This window comes from Ornithodoros turicata, chromosome 5 (assembly GCF_037126465.1).
Source record: "Ornithodoros turicata isolate Travis chromosome 5, ASM3712646v1, whole genome shotgun sequence".
In the NCBI taxonomy this organism is placed as follows: domain Eukaryota; kingdom Metazoa; phylum Arthropoda; class Arachnida; order Ixodida; family Argasidae; genus Ornithodoros; species Ornithodoros turicata.
In genome coordinates, this window is record NC_088205.1 from 63,781,497 (window position 1) to 63,801,944 (window position 20,448).

The 20,448-nt window shown below is 46.6% G+C and overlaps 1 long non-coding RNA gene across 1 annotated transcript in view; it reads left to right on the plus strand.

The window, feature by feature from the left end:
- Window positions 1-5,421: 5,421 nt before the first annotated feature.
- The window catches only part of LOC135394566 (uncharacterized), a 79,278-nt gene continuing 64,251 nt past the window's right edge, over window positions 5,422-20,448 (plus strand). Inside the window, exon 1 of the long non-coding RNA XR_010422940.1 lies at window positions 5,422-5,519. This is a non-coding gene — a long non-coding RNA (uncharacterized LOC135394566). The remainder of the gene's footprint in view (window positions 5,520-20,448) is intronic.

Here is a 20,448-nt window from a genome sequence, read left to right on the forward strand (position 1 = left end):
CTTTCCCTCCTTTTTTTATAATGATACATATCCCCCCTCCCCCCTGCCCTTTGGTTTGTCTGTAGCCTTATCGCAAAAGATTTCCTCATGCAACTCTTGCCACCATAGTCACAATGTGCTCTTCGAAGGACGGCCTTTAATTCTATGGTGGTAGGCAGACCGCGACATTTTCGATGACGCGTTCTGTACACAAACTATATTTGGAAATATTTTATGTCCACAGCAGGCTGTGACAGGAACCACTGCCACTATCGAACCACAGGTACTGGCCTGACCGAATATGTGTTCCAATTCAATGCCTTACTTTTTTTCTTGTAACTTCGAAGCGCACGACTTCGATAGACATGCGCATTAATAAGACAGTTGTTGACAATAATTTTGCAAGCTCGCCTACAAAAAGGAACTGCAAACAATATCCTCTGAACTTCACAATTTCGCACAGTTTACCATTGTCGACAAGTGCGTAAATGCACCCCAGGGCAACCACACGAATGAATCGAAAGTCGACCGACTTTCGACTCACTCGTGCGCTTCCAGTTGCTGCTCTGTACCACAAATCGATGCCACCGCAGTGAAGACATCTGTTTTCGTCTCGGCCCCTGCATCAACATCTATTCGGTTTGCTCGTTTCATTGTTTATTTTCCAAGCGCTGTTCAAACGGGTCTTATCCTATAGTGGAAAGTTTGAGCACCCATTTTTCATCGGCAAATCCCCCCAGACGGTTCAATTTAGTGTTGCACTCGCTGCACAGAAATCCTTCTGTTTGTGTCAACGTCGCATGGTTCTGCTTTTTTTAGGTACGTTTCGAAAATTGATGTACCTTTTCCGCTTCCACGCAAGCATTAAAGTGGTATCTAACATGGCCAAAAACCGACCTGTGAGTCCGTGGCCCCCGTGACTCCGTGATGATGACTATGTTGGTTAAGTTCGCGTCTTGTGCAGCATTAAAGGAGTATTAAAGTGGTATCTAACATGGCCAAAAACTGCTGTCATCTTGTAAAGCAGTACGTGAAAAGCATTCCCACAAAATATTTTAGCCCAAAGTTGTTTCTCCGCGGCGCAATTAATTTGCAAAATCGCCCACCCACTCTCTCAAATCACCCACTCCAGTGTGACGTTTGTGGTAGAGAGCCCCCTCATTCGTTGGTAGGAAAAACCGTCTGCTACGAAGATTGCGAGCTGTTTCTTGTTGACTTCTATTCTTTATATGATTTATAACACATTTTCTAAAAAAAAAAGAAGAAAACATATGCAGCCTGACAAAATAAGGTAGCAATCACAATCGTAATATATCCGTGGCTTCTGTGCAATCTCGGAACTCACAGCAGCAGAAAGCAAGCGAGGACGGCGGTGTTGTGGCGCCACCTGTTAGCCACTGAACCAACTGTGTGGTGAAAACGGTCAGAGAGGCTGCACACTGTCGGGAAGCACAGGGGTACCGCTGTACAACACAGAGTTAATTTCGGGTTGCACCACTCGTTCTTCCCGTAGTGTCTGCGGTACCGAAACATCGTGGTCGTGTCGTTGACAGCCTTGAAATCCTCCGTTTCGGACATCACGCAGCTGGAGAACGCCTGGCGTCTCCGAAGCGGTAGCAGACGCTCCGGCCTGCGCGGTGTTGCTCACCTCGATCATGTGATCACAGGTCCAATGAGGAGCGTCCCTACCACTCGCGTCATAGTGAGGCGCGTGGCGGCACTCATCACGTGTCTATCGTGAATGTGAAGGAGGGTGTTTTGCGCAAGGGAGGTTCAGGGGGCTTTTGCAGGCGTCCCAATTTCGCTACAGTTGCACTAATTATGGGAAAACTGTTTTCGACCGCCTAACATTCCATACCGACCAAAAACAGAAACAAAGTTGTGTGCCTCTAGACTGTTCATGACAGACGATTTGCAAGACAGGTTTTGTTGTTTTCCGTTTTTGTCTGAACCCTTCTTCCCCTATGCTGATCTACACCAGCACTATGTGATTCTTCTCACCTGCAAGAAGCCACGTCGTCGGTGTGCCAGCGGTATAGTAATGCACTTGACCACGCACCTCTCTTGCGTTTAAAAAAGATTAGAAAAAGAAGGAATACGAACTACTGGGGCAACAATATTAATGCTGGCTAACAAACGTTCGCAAACAAACCAATAAACGTTACAGACAAGCTACGTGGATTCACCAGCGGCATGGCCGAGCGGGTTCAGGCATCGCGCTCATTGGTGGTACCCAAAGTCGTGTGAAGGCTGGGAGGTGGTGGGTTCGAACACTATCAGCGACTGTGCTGTCTGGGGTTTTCTCTGGGTTTTCCGAAGACTTTCCAGACGAATGTCGGCGCAGTTCCCCCTGAAGTCTACCCAGGACGCATACTAACCCCACTGTCCCCCACACCTTCCAGCTGTCGAGGGGTGTTCAAGTCAAACCGATACTTTTCATTTGTCGCGAAAGTAAAATGAAATTACATTAATTAAATTAATTATTTAATTTAAATTTAAAATTAAATTAAAATTTATTTTTCAACGTAATCTCCAGCTGCACTAATGCACTTGTCCCAGCGTTTCACGAGGGCTTGGATGCCAGCAGCGTAGAAATCCTTACCGACGCGTAGCAACCATGATCGGACCGCATTCTTGACCTCGTCGTCGCAGCTGAAGTGACGGCCCCCAAGGAACGCATTCAGTGGCCCGAAATCGCTGGGGGCGAGGTCTGGACTGTAAGGGGGATGTGACGGCAACTGCCAAACAAGTTCCTGTAGGGTGCGTGTCGTGAGATGCGCAGTATGCGGGCGTGCGTTGTCCTGTAGGAAGAGGACCCCTTTGGTTATGAGGCCCGGCCGCTTTTGCTTCAGCGCCTTATGCACATCCCTGAGAACCTGGCAGTAATATGCACTATTGATGGTGGTACCACTGGGCAGAAAATCAACATGAACAACTCCAGCCTTGTTCCAGAAAACCGTGGCCATGGACTTACCCGCAGATGGGGTGCTTCGGAACTTCTTGGGTGCTGGGGATCCCGGATGCCTCCACTGTTTTGATGCGCGTTTAGACTCAGGAGTGAAATGGTGCACCCACGTTTCAACGCACGTGATGATCCGATCTAGGAACGGTTGTCCTTCAGTGTCGAAATGGTACCTTAGCTCTTGGGAGATTTCCAGTCTTCTCTGCCGGTCAAACACGAAGAGCTGCCTCGGGACCCAACGGGCACTAGCTTTCCGAAACTGGAGGTGTTCATGAGTGATAGTGTTCAACGTTCTCACAGAAAGGTCCGTCCTTCGAGCCAGTTCGAGACATGTTATCCGTCGGTCCTTGAGGATCAGGCGCTCCACAAGTTCGATGTTGTCAGGAACTCTGACACTGGGCTCTGAGCCGCCCCAGCGGGGATCGTCCTGCAGTGATGTACGGCCGTCTCGGAACCGTTTGCACCACTTAAACGCTTTGCTGCGGCTAAGTATATCGTGGCCATACTAAGCCTGAAGCTTTCTGTGAATTTCAGATGACTTTACGCCTTCACTCACGAGAAACTTCATGACAATTCGCTGTTCGATGTGCGCGCTCACCTCGTTGTCGGCCATCTTGTCCAGCACGTGCCTTTTGTTTTGCACAAACTTTGGACCAACATGTGGTTAAAGCGTAGGCCTGTCGGGTGTGAAAATGACACCCCTCGTACATCTGTTCGCCTCACATAGCCGCAGTTGCTTCGCGGTGCTAACACGCAATAAAAAAAAACTACGTGAACTGGCACGTGGTCATTCCTGATCTTTCTTGCGCCTTGTGCGTGAGGACCTCTACCCCTTAGTGCTGTTGGACCATTTCCATGTTCGCGTCGCCCCGTATTTCCCCCCCTCCCAAGTAAACATGGCTACGCGTTTGGAACTCGCGCGTCGCGTGGGAAAGCTGCAAGTAAAGACTGCAAGGAAAATGCGGGAGAATGAAAGCGCATTTTAGGGATTACGAGTACAGAGCGTCGTCAAATCTCGGCCTCAAACGTCCACGTAACCTTTCAACTGGTTACTATCTCCCCAAAACTAACATGGCAGCCTGCAGGTGGCAGCGCGTGCGCTCGGAAAAGGTCCATTGAGGACCCAGTTGAGGTGAAGGAAGCATGGAGGACGTCTGAAGTTTGTATCATATCAGTGGTTACGCTTACTTCGCGCTGCCCAACCGTGCAGGTGAAGGTCCATGCCTCTAGTATGTGATGACAATTTCCTACGGCGGTCGGCGTTTCTCCTGCACGCCAAAGTTCGCAACTCTCCTGTCAGCGACACAAAGTGTCATTTGGGTTAATTCAGATATTCCTATGGACGGAGGTTGTACAACTGTTTCTTAAAATAAAAATGTTTACCTAGTTACAGGTTTAACCTTTATACCTCCCTCCTTAGATTCGTTGTGGGGCACAGTTGAACCACAAGGAATAAACTACAGACGGGTTAAACGCACTAACATAGCAATAATCACCCGTGTACAAATTCATCACACCAGAGGTTCGTGTGATACTACTGAACATGCAATACAACGTGACAATACTTGCAACGACAAGCTCTCAAAATGGTACATGTTGCTGTTGAAACGCATTATGTCAGTACACTGAACAGATACTAAAATTATGGCGGGAAAGCACATTTAAGTGCACACACTTTAGCACATTGAAGTGGTGAGAGCGAGTGACTCTCGAGGTTCACACGTACATTGCAACGCACCTGCTCTAGCGTACTTCCTACTCAAACCGCAACCGCGATACAGCGTCCAGGCTTCCCTTGTGGTGAGCAACGTTCACATTATAACGCTGGAGTGCAAGAGACCGGCGCGCGAGCTTCGAACCCTGTGGTGTCGTACAAGTCAGGTATGAAAGAGGATTGTGGTCGGACACCACAGTTACCTGTGCCCCGAACACCCAATGATCGAATTTCTTGAGCGCCCAGATGACAGCGAACGCCTCTCATTCAATCGCCGCCCACCGAGCCTGAGTGCCCGAAAATCAGTGGCTTGCGAACGATATGGGCACTTCTTTGCCATTGCGGTCCTTTTGGGCTAAGCATGCTCCAGCCGCCAACGCTGACGCGTCCGTAAATACCTAATGCGGTTTTTCGGGGTCTGGTGTTGTTAGTGCTACTGCGTCTTCTAAACTCGATTTGAGGGCCTGAAAGGAGGCTTCGGCTTCGTTGTCCCACGGGATCTTGTTCGGGACCCTTTTCCCGGTCGGTCGCGTTAGAGGGGTCGCTATCTTTGCGTAATCCTTAACATAGTCGCGGTAATAGCCGCACAACCCAAGCACGCTCCTGAGCCCTTTTTTTGAAGTTGGGCGATTCGGCTCAGATATGATTTTGATCTTTTCTGGATCGGGTGCGTGACTTCCTGATCCCACAATGTGCCCTAGATAGCGGATAGAACTTCGCGCTATCTGACATTTCGATAAATTCGCCGTTAACTTCGTGGCTGTTAACGTGGTTAGTACCGCCGCCAAATGGTGCAGGTGATCCTCCCATGCTTCCGTGTACACAGCTAAGCACAAGCACAAGGCACACAGGCAAGGCATCAAGGTAAGCACAGGCATGCTCCTGGTGCTTCGCGAGGATGGCGTTTACCGTCCGCTGGAACGTCGCTGCTGCGTTTTTGAGGCCAAACGGCATCACCAGCCACGCAAATTGGCCGAAATGCGTAACAAACGCGGTCTTTTCTTGGCTGTTCACTTCAAGGAGAATTTGCCAGTATATCCGGCGTAGATCTAGCAAGGTGATGAACCGCGCCTTTCCTACGCGAAGAACCAGCTCCTGTTGAAGTTCCATTGGGTACGCGTCATCTATTGTGTCGGCGTTAAGCGCCCTATATTCTACGCAGAGACCGACTCCACCGTCTTTCTTAGTAACACAGACGACGAGTTGGGAGTACCCACTGACGATAGGATACACCAGTCCTTGTTTGAGCAATTCATTGACTTGTTGTTCTACTTCTTTCCGAAGCAATTGAGGAGTGCGGTAAGGATGAGACCGCTTCGGGACGTGCCCTTCACGCAACTTTATAACATGCGCAATACATCTGCAACTTTGGGGACGTCCAAGAACACTGTCGCGAATGACTGAAATAGTCGCCTGACCTGATTGGCTTCACCTTCCCCCAAATGCAAAATTGCCTCGGCTGGCAAGACAGAGTGCCCTTTGTCCCTTTTTGTCGGCGCGGGTTCCACCTCCCCGAATTCCTCCTCTACTTGGAAAATGACGCCTACGTGATTCACCCTGACCTTGTAGGCCCTTAAATTGTTCGCGCGAATCGTAGGCGTTTTTCCGTCGTCCGTTAGTACATCATACGAGTGCTGTCGTCGTTTCCCTATTACTTGGTAGGGGCCCTTCCACTTTGCCTGATGCTTCGCCGATCGACTGGTATCGAAAACAATAACCTGGTCGTCAGGTTGGAATTGTTTTTGCTTTGTTTTGCGATTGTGCTGCTCCACGTACCGCGCTTGCCGCCTTCCGGTAATTAGCCCTGCAGTTTCTGCCGCCGCCTTGAACATTTCTCTCAACTGTTCGAGATATTTGGTGGGCGCCTCTCGGAGCTGAACTGGGGATCCTACCTGCCCTTCCCAGGTGTTCTTAAGAATTGCTAGCGGGCCTGTTGGTTGTCTACCGTAGAGAAGTTGAAACGGCGGCACACCCGTGGTGTCGTGCGGGACTTCTCTGTACGCCCATAAGAGAAAAGGAATGTACCTATCCCAGTTTCTGAGGTCGTCCCGTACCACGTGAAATAGCATGCGGCGGAACACACTGTTCCACCGCTCGACCGCCCCGTTACTTTCGTGGTGTTCTGCCGTCGAGAAGCGTGGGGAACACCCGATTCTCCTGAGGAACTCCTGGGTTAAGTGGGACGTGAAGTTGCTACCCTGATCGCAACAGATAGTTTCCGGGATACCTGTCCGCGAGAAGATTTCGAGCAGCGCGTCACACGTTTTCTGTGCGGTCGGGGACGTAAGGCAAATCACTTCGTGCCAACGGGTATGAAGGTCAGTCACACAAAGCGCGTATTTGTGCCCGCGTGCCGACGCAATCTCTAACAGCCACAGCGGGCTTAGTGAATCACCCTGCGCTCGGGAAAAAGATCCGCGCGGACGACGGTCACGTCCGCCCTACTGTCTATCAGTGCGCGAAATTTTTGTGTCCCACATTGCAATTGAGTCTCGCGAATGGGGAGAGTCAGCTGCTCTTTATCTCCCGTAGCTGCTGGGCTGACGCGCGCCACCAACGCAGTATTGATGATGATGATGATTGAAAGAAAAAAAATGGGATTGTAGCCCTCATCACGAGGGCCGGCTACCTCAGATCACCTAAGGAAAGGAATGCCAGACACATCCACCCACACCCACTGGAGATGTCGCGAAGCGGCGACGAACGCCACAGACAGTATTCTCTACCTCTGCGTCATCAGATGCATTTTGGACTTCGTCATCCCTAGCTATCACAACACGGTTCACGCGTCTTTGTGCAAAATCCTTGTTGTCTGCTGCTTTAGGAGCTGTGTGGTCGCCGTCTGGTGACCTCTTTTTGGGACAATTTCTTGCAAAATGGTTTCCCTCCACATACGTAGCAGGAGAACCCGTTATTTGTCTCTTGGCGGTCTTTCCCGTTCCCTTTTTTATGGGAACTCTTATCGTCTCTCCCTCTGTCTTTGTGGCTCTCTTTCCGGCAGTCGAAAGCTCCCTTGTCTCTGTGGCCTAGAACTGCGCTTCCCCTGCCCTTAGCATCCTCGAATTTCTCCACTGCTTTTACAATGTCGCTTTCGGAGGGTTTGACGTCGGTGATCTCCAGCGTTACAAATTGTCGATCCTCCTCTGTCAGCGATGATCAACGTTATCAAGCCATCCTAACTTCTGACCTCGCGTGCTTTAGCCGTATGCGGCGATATAACTGCGTACACTCTTAAATCTTTTCACACCTTTAAAGGTGTAATACCGTGCATGGCGCACGCCTTTTTAGGTGTAATTTTGGTAACATGATAATGGAGCACGGTTTCGTACAAATTTTCTTTACTGGAGTGTTGTCTGTCCTCCAAAAATTCAGTCTTGCAACATCTCAACATTGTTCAACAGTATTGTAGACACTTGCGCGTGCTCGATTATCGATAGCGATGCATATATGCATTAGCTCGTACCTACGATATCCAAGACATAATGAAAGCAAGATTTGCACAGACACTTGATCTTTAGTAATGCTTCCCGAATTTTGTAAAATATCATCCTGGAGATGCAATGTTACGCAACCAGGTTGGATATGCATAGCGCACACCTTTAAAGGTGTGAAAAAGTTTACAGTGTAGCCTGGCCCAGTAGTTCGACCATGTTTCGTCCCTGTCCTTGACTGCTTCTGAAGAGCGCTTCCTATATTCGCCCGGGGACAAACGGAGTGCTGCTATCACGGCCTCCTTTACCGTTTGGTAGTCGTCTAGCTCGTCGGTGGTTAGCTTTGAGTACAAGTGACCTATCCTGCTTGCGATAAGCGGTAATATGAGGTGACTTTGAACCTCCTCGGGTACTTTGTAGGATTTGAAAACACATTCTACTCCCTCAAACCACATGGGCACTTCGCGGTCGGCTGGTAGCGGAAGCAAAACGCTCTTAAGCCTTTTTGAAAAGTAGGCCAGATTTTCTTCGCGCGTTCCTGTGGTCGACGTTTCACTGTATGACGAGCAGTCATCCCGAAATCGCTCAAGCTCTATTCTCTGTGATCGTTCTTTTTCCAGTTCGATCTGGAGCCGCAAGATTTCGACGCTAATGGTTTCGGTAGCGCCTTCGCCAGAAGCAGTGTTACTTCTGTTTTCTTCTGTCATGGGATATGAAGATGAATTAAAGAAAAAGGGAAAAAAGGAAAGGTCAACCGAAGCGAGTAGTCGTATATTCTGTTTGAATTCCGAATCAAACATGCAATTCAACTTTCGAATTCCTAATCGCATCGATGTTTCTTCCAAACCGAACACATTTCAATAATTGATTGATTGATTATTTAAAAGAAAACCAGGGAGAAACATTTCAATAATGTCGAAGCTGCACACGTTAGACTAGAGGGCATAAAATAATGTGAGCGCTGCTCCAGCATGGAAAGCAACGGAGGACACGAAACGTCTAGGTAAATTGTAGCAAGATAAGCTAAGTTGATAAGGAAATTTAAAGATTACGTCCGTTTCATGCTGAATAATGATTTCGCATGTGGTGGATACCATGCGTATGGGTGTAGGAAAAAATGGTCGACAAAAAATGGCCCCTCAAGCAGTCTTGTGCCTGTTACTCGACAAAAGTAATTGATTACCGTTACCGTTACTTCTACGCAAAAGCTAACTGATTACCGTTACCAATTACTCGACTCCAAATGTGATTGAGTAACGAGTAGAAAAGTAACGCGTTACTCCGGTCGTTACTCTACATTCACGCAAATTATACCCGCCTTGTGTGCCTCAAGAAAAAAAAGAAGAAGAAAAGAAAGAAAGAAAAGGAAAAGAAAAAGCTGTTCAACAGCGGAACAGCTGAAGAACAGCAAAAAACATAAACGCGTAGAAGAGGTAGATCTGTACGGCTATTGTATTTATGGCCCCGGAAGCCATTGACCCGATTGTGGGAGAACATTGCGTGGAACTTCCCCATGACTCACTAAACCCCAAAAGCTTCATGTACCACACCTCTGGTGTAGGAAGGGATTTGGGAGAGAGACCCTGAGATTCCAGAACGTTATTACAATGACCTCCGCTTGGTATAGTAGAACTAGAGTCACTAAAAAAGAAGAACGGCCCAACTAAGGCTGACGGGCTTGACTTGGTGCACAACATCAGAAAGACAAGTTAATCTCTGTCAGAAAAGTAACCAATTACTGGGTAATCGATTACTCGGAAAAGTCATTGATTACTGGAAAAAATACTTTCACAGTAAACTGATTACGAAACTTAAATCTCGAAAACTTAATTTCACAGTAAAGTAACTGATTGCTCAAAAATACCTCAGAAAAGTAATTGATTACAACTAACGCAATTACTAGTAACGAGTTACGCACAAGTCCGCCCGAAAGTAATGTGCGGACAAAAATGATGGGGCGTAGTTGCAGATCGCCGATGAAGCACATCGAAGCCGACCGAGTGGTACCATTCGATCTTCCGATTTGTTGAAATTGGGAGACGTAGGTTCTTGTTTCTTTTCTTCTTCTTCTTCTTCTTTCGTGTGTTAATGGATTAATGAAATCTACATTTGATTCAGAGTTTAACATAAAATCGATATGACTCGCTGCACTAGTTCGCTAGCGATCGTTCGCTGGAAGCTAGTTTTTTTCATCTGTTGGTCAGACTTTTCTGTGTCGATGTTTTATGGATACTAAAAGCTGAACACACACTTATTCAATTGTTTCATTGCCCTTACAACTCCGCTTCTGCTGATGATACGGTTAATCTGCAATTGAAGTATGAGAAGACAACTGAAAAAACTTTATCTGACCTGTGCTGTTCGTGAATGACAAAGATATGAAAATAACCAGTGGTCTCCCCTCTTCAGCTGAAAAACCAAAAAAAAAAAAAAGAAGAAGAAAAATTTCGCATATTCGTTTCGAATACAGCTATTTACAATTCGTTTCGCATGTAGTGCCCCTGCGAATTAATTTCTATCGGAATGAAGTTCACCAGGGCGCCGACAATCGCTCATCGGACAAGAGCTCACCCAACGATATCGCTCACATTTTTACCGACTGCGACTCTTTTACTGCCATGGCCTTTTCTTTTTCTTCTGTGGGTTCATATTCTAGGACCATTTATTCCGTCACCCAAAAGTCAGAAATCGAATAGGACGAAGGTATGACATTGTAGTAGAAGTTCTAAACAAAAGTGTTTTGTCGCCTATTTGTGTCCCCCTGCCCGATTGTGACCGTTTCCAATAAAGGAGAAATAAAAAATGGTATGAGACTCGTAAACATTAACCATAGACATGAAAGAACTAAGATGTGGGTTCGAGTCCTACAGCTGGCTAACCTTTTCAGTGACTTTCTTCTTTCATCGTTAATCAAGCATAGGTTCGCTTGCGTGTGTGTTTTGCAGATTGGAGAAATTCTATATGGTAATGTAATCAATCAATCAATCAATCAATGCACCACACTTTTTCTGTGAATACACAGCACTTGGCTTTACGAAAGCCTAGCTTCTACCTGCAAAATGTTTTGCAACTCCCAGCCAAAGAAACATCAGCAGGTCAATATAATTTTAAAGAAATAAGCGCGGCGAACGAAACGTAACACTTCGACTTTGCGTGCTGGTGTCGAAGAACTCAGACATGGAAAGCTTAGGAAAGCTAAGATAACATCAACCCCAGAAGTCAGGAGATGCTGTCCACAAAGAGACAATGAAGAAGAATTCGCCTTGGTCGGACCTGTCTTTTTTCCTTTAGCTCAGTTGACCTTGGCAACCCACACATGACGGGAGATCCCTGCACCTCAATAGTCAAGGAGGTCACACGTGTTTTTGGAACTACACAATCCCGCGGAGGAGAAACTCGTAACAGGGGTATTCATTAGAGCTTTCACCTTGATGAGACCCGGATGTTTGTGTGGCGCCATCTACATGCGACTAAGTCGTGAATCGGAGATGGCTCCTCGGTGATATCCCCTCTTAACTAGGTGGGACACGTGAAATCCTCCGCCCCCACTTGGACTAAATCTGTTAATCCCGTCCGGCACCTTGGACGTGTCGTAGTGTCTACAGTGCTTTAGGCTCAAGGGATTGCCTCTATAGGGACACAAAAGCGAGCTGACCAAATGGGTCACGAGTGGCGGAGTTCCAAGTAAAGCAGCTCTCGCGCGCGAGCACAAAGAGTTATTCAACTGGCCGTTCAGACTGGCGACGATGGAGGCGAAAATAAAAATGTTTACGTAGTTACAGGTTTAACCTTTAAAGGGACTATGAAATTTCCCGAATCCCCATACTTTTTTTCGATGGAAACTGTTCTTCCCGCAAAGAAACTAATATGCCACAAATTTTTCCGGATGAAATCGCTCCACTTTGCGAGGAGCGCGCGCTGGAAATGTCTCTTGCGCGTTCCTCCTCTCCCGCGCATATTTCCCTGTCGATGGTGTAACTGTACGGACCGCAATTCGGTTCCCCGTTACGTCACCGGTGTTGCACAATGGCAAGTAATGCCGCGAGCTCGCGCTGTGGCTGCCGCCACTGCCGAAATCTGCCGATCGCGCGAAAGCTGCTGTCATGGAGATTTCCACTCCCGATGAACGCATACGCGGGATCCTACGGCGCATGCTCCTGGCGGGATTCCTCGGTTTGGCAACACGTCACGATGACGTGTTGCTGAGCCGGCCGTGGTCGCGTCAAGTTACCCGTTGTGTCTCCGCTCGGCAGCTCCCCACGGCGCGGCGCCAGCTGTCCTCCCTTCCCCGCTCCGTTTAAATTCGCTCCCGAGAAGTCCGCTCGCGCGACCAAAGTAAAATTTCGGTTCTAGACTCAGAAAAATGTCTTCTTTCGAACGAAACGAAGAAAAAAATCGTTTCACAGTCCCTTTAAGGGCGACCTGCATACGACGTTTTCTCGACGCAAGAACGCCGAGCGCTCGGCATCGTCACGTTCGCTCCACGAACAATAGCCGTCGAGTGGGGACGCCGACATCTGAGGTGAACAGATCGAAGCGGCAAGCGCAGGAAGCGACGTGTCCGTCTTGACCAATCGTATGCTTGGCTGGAAACGACCGTCTCCACAGCCGCTCAGGTGTGTGGGCATAGGTGTGATCGCGAAGTACGCGCAAGTGGAAGACAGAATGAAGAGGAACAGGCAGAATTGGCTGTAAATGAAAATGAATGTAGACACGGGAGCCACGAAACGCATGCCATCCCACTTGCTAGCCATTGTTCGATTGTCGTTTCCCTCTGGCCTAGATATCGTTGCACCCAGTAGAGTTCCTGGATGGTCTTCTTCAATCCTTCTACCGCAACAACGGTCGCTTTTAGAGAAGAAGCAGTTTTTTTTCTTTTTTAACAGCAGCAGCAATTTTCGCCTTTGGTCCATACTGGGAGACGCGGGAGAACAGCGGACGGAAGCGGAAGTACAAGCAAGAGACTTCCACGTTGATGGTCAGCGCGCTTTGGTTATTGCTTTTGGTTACCAGATATTGTATTTATACAAAGTTATACTGCATGTTTTTCAAGTGATATCTGTCGTGAATGTTATGCAAGCCTATAATAGCTCTTACTCATGACGAGAAATGCCGCCAGGGGCCTCGAGTACAAACTTTGCGCCGGCTCCTAGGCTGCACAGAGAAAACGCCGTTTGCGTGTGGGCCCGACGTTTCTCCATTGGGAGTGGCGTCACGACCTCAAAGCTCGGCGTATCTGCGTCGAGAAAACGTCGTATGCGGTTTCCGCTTTACAGGCATGCTTCGCTCAGCGACTGATTTCCGGCTGTCACGTTTTTGTCGAAATATTGGGGGAAAAAAAAGCACGCGATTTTGATTGGAATAGTGTGTTACGGTCATAGGCTTCCGAACTCAGCAAGAGAAATGAGGCCTTTGCTTCGCAATTCTTCGAGTTTAATTATGCAAATTAGCTTAATTAGTACGCGACAGGAATGCAAACGGCATCAATCTGCCTCAGATGTCTGTATGAGTGTATTCGAAGTAGTTTTATCATTTTTGGAAGTAAAACCTATTTTTAGGAATTTAATGACATCCTCTTGTGGAACACCCTGTATGTTCATAACGTCAACTCAATACGCCTGTGTTGTGGCATGGAGAGAACCAGAGACAACATCAAAACAGGAACCTGGCGCAACACTCGGCGCATTTCAACCGCAAGTAGCGTCAGTAGCTCGCTACTGGCGCTACCGTAACTTCTCGTTTCTGTTCTTCCAAGCAGACAGGCCACACATTCGAGACAAAATTTTCAGCATAGGTTTTAGCATGTCTCAAAGCAGTCCTCAATCTTGGCAACACACTCGTGTAACGTCCTCCAAGCTGTGTTCCAAGAAAAGCTCGTGGTTACGTCAGCATAAAACCGAAATCGGATGTGAACATTCAGTTAGTTTCTGATTTTAGCGCTGAACCTATACGACAGTTCGCTGCGTGAAATATTGCATATTTATACACTTATTTTACTATTTATATTATGGAAACCCGAAGGACTAGGATGTTCACTGTGACGTATAACGTCGACCGGTAATTTACAGCTTTAAATAACTCCCACCTCAAAATACGCCGACAAGTGCGGTCAGCCGATTTGAAAGAGTTACGTTACGTCATACCTCTCAGACTGCTTTCATGGTGGAACCCCTTATGTTAAACATGAGCAGAGACGTTTTTCTTAGGTCCGCAAGGTGTCCTTAAAATTACGAATTAGAGAACGGTAAAGAAAGAGCTTGCCTCCAAGTAATTTACTCTATACCTGCCGCGGTCAGGAACTTTGTGCCTGTTCAGGCGACGCACTAGGAACATAGCGCGTGCGAGGTTTCATAAACAGATTCTGAACTACTCAAGAACTACTCTGGCGGGACATGTTGGCTCCGGGATTACATTTTCCATAATCCCTATACGCAGCTCTTCGGATTAGGTTAACAATCTCAGTTCCAGAAACTTCTGCACCCGCAGGAGCTTCCCTGATGAAGCTTAATCCCGATGCTGGCGCACTGATTACATGTCTGAAGAGCTGGATGATTGCGTCACACAATAATCAGATATATACTACGTTCCTAGTCTCCGGAACAGTACGTGTAAGCAGTCATGGTTAAGTTACTAAAAAAATGAAGTAACTAAGTTACACCCCTGCCACACGGGCGATCACACAATGATATGAAGTGCGTAATGAGTTATGTCTTACTGTCATTAGTGCCGTGCCATTCGGATATATTTAATGGCATTCGTCTGAATTACATTTTCCGCGTAATGAGATTCCCCTCCACAACTCATTCGCCCATGAACTGCGTACCCTCGCTCCCATTGTCTGAGCACAAGAGCAATTTAAAACTGTCATAAAGCCCCTGTGTACTGCGCACCGCGCAATTATTTCACAAATTACGCGAAAACAAGCATTATGTTTTGGCAAAATGCCTGGCGATGTCGACGATTGCTTTTATTTTTTTATTTTTTTTGCATATTTGTTATTGGCGTAGACTGCCAAGATGACAGCAGTTTTCCGACATAGTACAGACCATCGATCCTGAAATAAAGCATTCATTTTTCTCATTTTGTGGGATATTATGGGAATTTTCAATCTCTTTGAGCAAGTTTACGCTCTTCAAGTACCCCATCTCTTAAGCGGCAATAGTGGGAAACCCGCATCAAAGTCATCGCGTTTAATGCCATTCCAATCTGACGTGTAGCACGTGTAGCAGCGTAAGAAATGGTATTCGGGACCCGGTCGACATTACACGCTTATGTCATTTTTTTTTCTGCCCGTGTGGCACGGGTATTACAGTTGCCTGCAAAAATAGTAACTGAGTTACAGTTACCATTTTTTAAATTGAACTAGTTGCAGCTAGTGTCACTTCAAAGTAGAGACTCCTAGTAAAACAGTGATAACGTCACCAAGAAGCTACCGTACGCTCTAAGTAAGAAAAAAAAGAGTAAAATGGGGAGTAATTGCAGCTTTTCATCGCCTAGGCTGCAATTACTCCGCGTTTTAGTCCCATCATCCTGAAATTTACTCCCCAGGACCGCAAATAGTCGCTGAACTTCGCAAATGGTCTCCTCAATGCGATAGACTACGTAAATACGTGCTCATCGCGAATTTGATGCAGTAACGCTATATAACTTGCTAGCTCACCAATTTCCCATCCACACAGAGGGAAAAACTGTTAGAGGTTATTTGTTGCGAAATTGTGCCCTATGCGTGTCGCAAAATTGTATGGCACGTGTCATATCACGGTTGACGGTTTATTCAAAGCATATATTTTCATTCAGGCACATGAATTATGTACCTGGGACTCATGGAACAGAGTAAACCCGGCCGAGGACTGTGGCAACTTGGTGGAAGGGTACAAGTTGATTCGACACGCCGTCCTGCGCGAAGGACGTTAAATGTGGTGTGTCGGCGTTCGTTAAAGGACTCTCACAGACCCGACCACTGTGGCGTCGGTCATGATCGCAGTTAAGCCCCGAATTATTATTATTATTATTATTATTAATTAATATTATCTGGGATCTCTGAAAAAACTTCCAAATCCATGAGCGCAGTAAAAAGGCAGGAGTGGATGTGTAAAACATGCCGTGCTAGAGACCTGCGATCAAGTGCATCAAAATCAGCCGACACAGACGATGCTGAGAGCAACGCGCTCACAAAAGTAATGAATGAATTGTCTTTGCCAGAAGAAAGTATCAGCTCTCTCCTGACACTGCCTTCAAAGGTTGATGAGCTCGCTAAAATAAAGACTACAGTGGAGTCTCACCTACCAATGAAAACTACCGTCGATGAGGTAGAAGATCCCCTGTCTTTTTTGTCTGATAAATAAAAATGTCCGCATAATTAAATATGACAGCTTGCTTGAGGGGATGAAACGAACAGACTCAGACATTAGCAAGCTGAAGTCGAAAACCCATGAGCTTGAGACCAGGGTCTCTGAACAGGAAAAAGAGATTGGTGAATTCCGCGCCATGGTAAGCGCTAGTGACCAGTACCGTATAGACGAATGAATGTCGAAATTCAGGGCATACCGCTCACACCTAATGAGGAATCTTAGAACTATTCTAAAGGACATCACAGGAAAAGTAAACACGGACTTTTCAATCAATGATGTGCAGGCTGTTCACCGGTTCCCTCTTAAGTCAGATAAAACACTCACAGTACTAGTGCAGTTAATGTCCGTACAGGCAAAAGATAAGTGGATGCGAGGACGAAAAACTCTGCGCCCTGTATGCGCATCTAAAGGGCTTCCAGAGGGCATGTTCTTCAACGACAACCTGACCCGACATAATAAGCAACTCCTCTGGAAGACTAAGGTCCGAGCAAAAGAACAGGGATATCAATTTGTATGGGTCAAAAGTGGCAAAATCCTCGTAAAAAAAATCCCGACGGATCTGTCTTACGTGTTTCTGTAGAAAGTGATATTGATAGTTTTGTTTAAGTCTTCAAACAATCTGTCCCCGGCATGTCTTTTCCGGACATTATGTCAGTCCTCAAAGAGTTACACCATGTAGAGAGGAGTACGCTGGGAATAATACATGTTAATATCCGAAGCCTAAGAAGACACTGGGATGAACTGTTGTGTTATGTGGAGGAACATCTGCATAACCTGGATGTTATTATCTTAACTGAAATTAATATTTCTGAGAGTGAAATTTCATTATACAGCCTGTGTGGGTATAAGTCCTTTTATTTCACTCGTTATGGCCGCAGAGGTGTTGGTATTGCTGTTTTTGTAAAAAAATGTCTGGTGTGTTGAAAGGATACCCACAACAACAGTTGCGATGGAATGTTTAACGCTTACAGTTTGTAACGGAGATCTCATGTTTACTTTGATTGCGGTGCCAACACCAAGGCTTCGGCTGTTCTTGGGCACATTAATAAACGTATAATAATAATAATAATAATAATAATAATAATAATAATAATAATAATAACAATAATAATAATAATAATATTAATTATTATTATTATTATTATTATTAATATAATTATTATTATCATAATCATCATCATCATCATCACAGAACAGAAGAGAACAGAGCGCGAAATTCGGTCCCCAGTCTATGACATTCATTTAGCACAGTGCGTTTACAAGGGTCTAATTTTTGTGGATATGCATTTAGTACAAAAGAGGACTCATTTTTACTATTCATTTTTTCTTAGAGTGTACCTGCCGGAACCAATGGCAGCGTGCATGCCTCAGATTCTTATTATAGTTGACTCGGTGCGGTAGACACGGTACTTGGGAAGCCGCGTTATCCGCGGTCTGCTAGTAACGTACTGTAAGTAATCACTAGTACCGTAGTTATTTTACGGTTACCTTCTAAGACAGAAACGCTTAGTAGACGTAACCGTCAAAAACTGGACTTTTTGTTTTTGCACTTGTACTATCCTAGCATTGCTATACTGTGTTAAAAACTGATGACTTCACATGGGCATCAACAGCACTGTGGGAGTTATAGTCAAGGTCATCCCGGTTGCGTATCAGGTGACCAAATTCGTAGAATTGCGTAATAATACCAGGATTGGAATAATTGGTAATAATACCAGGATGCGGATTGGGGGGAAAAACTGGGGGAAATGTTTGTTAAGAGAAGGAAAGGAAAAGAGGAAAGAGGGAGAAAACGGCAATGTACTTGAAGCCACGACAAAATGACACCAGGCAACTGACGCGTTGAAAATATTGCCTTACCTGAGTAACTCAGTTACAGTTACATTTCACAGTTACTTGAACCAAAAGCGTTAACTAGTTGCGGTTAGAAGTTACTTTCGTAGAAAAGTAACTATATTTACTACTGGTGTTGGGATCCGGGATATCCCGCGATCCCGGCTGTTTTTCAGGTCCAGAAATCCTTGTATTTTTCCGAGAAAATCCTGGGATTCCGAGATTTGTAATACTGCAAACCTACTGTTTATGAAATCGTGATGCAGAACTATGAAACGATAATGAGTTGTTTAAATTATTGTACTCGTCGCTGACAATTGTTTGTTGTTTGCACGAAGGAAAAAAAGAGAGGAGAAAATGAATTCGTCTCCCGACTTCTTCTGCTACTCCTAACATAAATTCTCACCACCACCCCACCCCAAACCTCAGAAATACATATGTGAAACCGATGTGACAATGAGACAATCGATGTTCTGAGGCTGGAACACATAGAATGCCTTCTTTCATCATTAACTTCTCATATGCTCTTCTCGCACTGACAATTGTTTCTCGTTAGCTACCTTGCAAGTACCCTAACAGTGTGCACATATTTCCTTGCTTGCAGACGTGAACAACAGCTCAAGAGGAAGAAAAAAATTCATGGGGATCAATGATGTCTACGATGAGCAGACCAATAAAGTGTGTAGACCAGCTCGCGTGGCTCAGTGGTTAGCATGCAGGCCAGGTCACGTCGAGACTGGGAGGTACACGGGTTCGAATCACTGTGCCGGCTGTGCTGTCTTGGGTTTTTCCTGGGTTTTCCTCAGACTCTTTCAGACATATGACGGCACAGTTCCCCTAGAAGTCGGCCAGGGCCGCACATACCCCCTGGGCGTCATTCGTGACGTTGCCCACCTCTACGAGGCCGACAACGGCCAGCCCTTTCACCAGCACCACCAAGTGTGTAGCGATATATAGCCCTGCGCATACCAATGCGAGGGCTACAACATCGATGAAGTATGGTGAGAGCCTTTGATGCCTTGACGCTCAAGTAGTCAATGTGACGGTACGAGCACAGAGCGTCATCGTACCACACACCCAGCTATTTTAGCTGGCGCACCTGACGGACAGACTGCAGCCCCACCCTTAGATCGATAGAGACGGCCGCAGCTAGCGGGAAGACGAGAATAGCCGACTTAGCCACGTTGAGAGATAGAGGGACAGAATCCAACCACATAGACAAAGTGTTCATATAGGCCTGCAGCTTCGCAAACAACTCTGGCAACGATGGTGCCGAAGCGAAGAACGCAATGTCGTTGGCATACGTAATGGTGAGAACCTCACGGTCAGAAGGGAGAGAGCTCATGAGAATGTTATATAGAATGGGAGACAGAACCGAGCGCTGGAGGGCGCCTCTACTCTGGGAGTACGCTGAGGGGACAAATCGGCCGTCTGAACAGAAAAACGTACGACCCGAGGGAAAGTTCGGAATCCAAGCAAGCAAATACGGAGGAGTGGAAGTGTCTCGAAGCATCTGCAGGAGCACAGCATGTATGACACGGTCATAACCTTTGGCAATATTCAGGTTAACAAGTGCCGAAAAGCGCCTCCTCTCACGTGCAAGGCGAATCTGGGTGTCAATGTTCGTAAGAGCGAGCCATATCCAACAGTGAGGACGAAGGCCTATCTCGTGCGCACTGAGAATGTCACAAGATTCTACATGGGAAAGAAGTCGCCGATTAATAATACGCTCAATAGTCTTGCAAAACACAGATGTCAAAGCAATATGCCTAATATTGTCCAACGTAAGGCCATTGGAAGGACTTTCTTAACGATGACAATACGCGCCGCCTTGAAGGCAGGGGAATCCATGAATATTGAAGAGACGTATTTACAAGATTCAATAAAGCCGGTCGGTGTTTTGCCCACAGAGATTTCAGTGTGGCAGCAGAAATTCCATCGGGTCCAGGGGCTGTTCCACGCAAGGACTGCACCACAGGTTCCAACTCATCGGCAAAGACATCATGATAGACCACACATGAAGGAGAACGAAGAACTGACCCCAGGGCCACAGCCTTGGAAAAGCGCAAAGGTAAACCTTTGGCAACTTCTTCATGGCGCGCCTTAGAATCCGCGTCCTAGAAGATAGTACAGTCTGAGGAGATGGCAGATGAAGAGGAGCGGAGCAAGGCAATATGC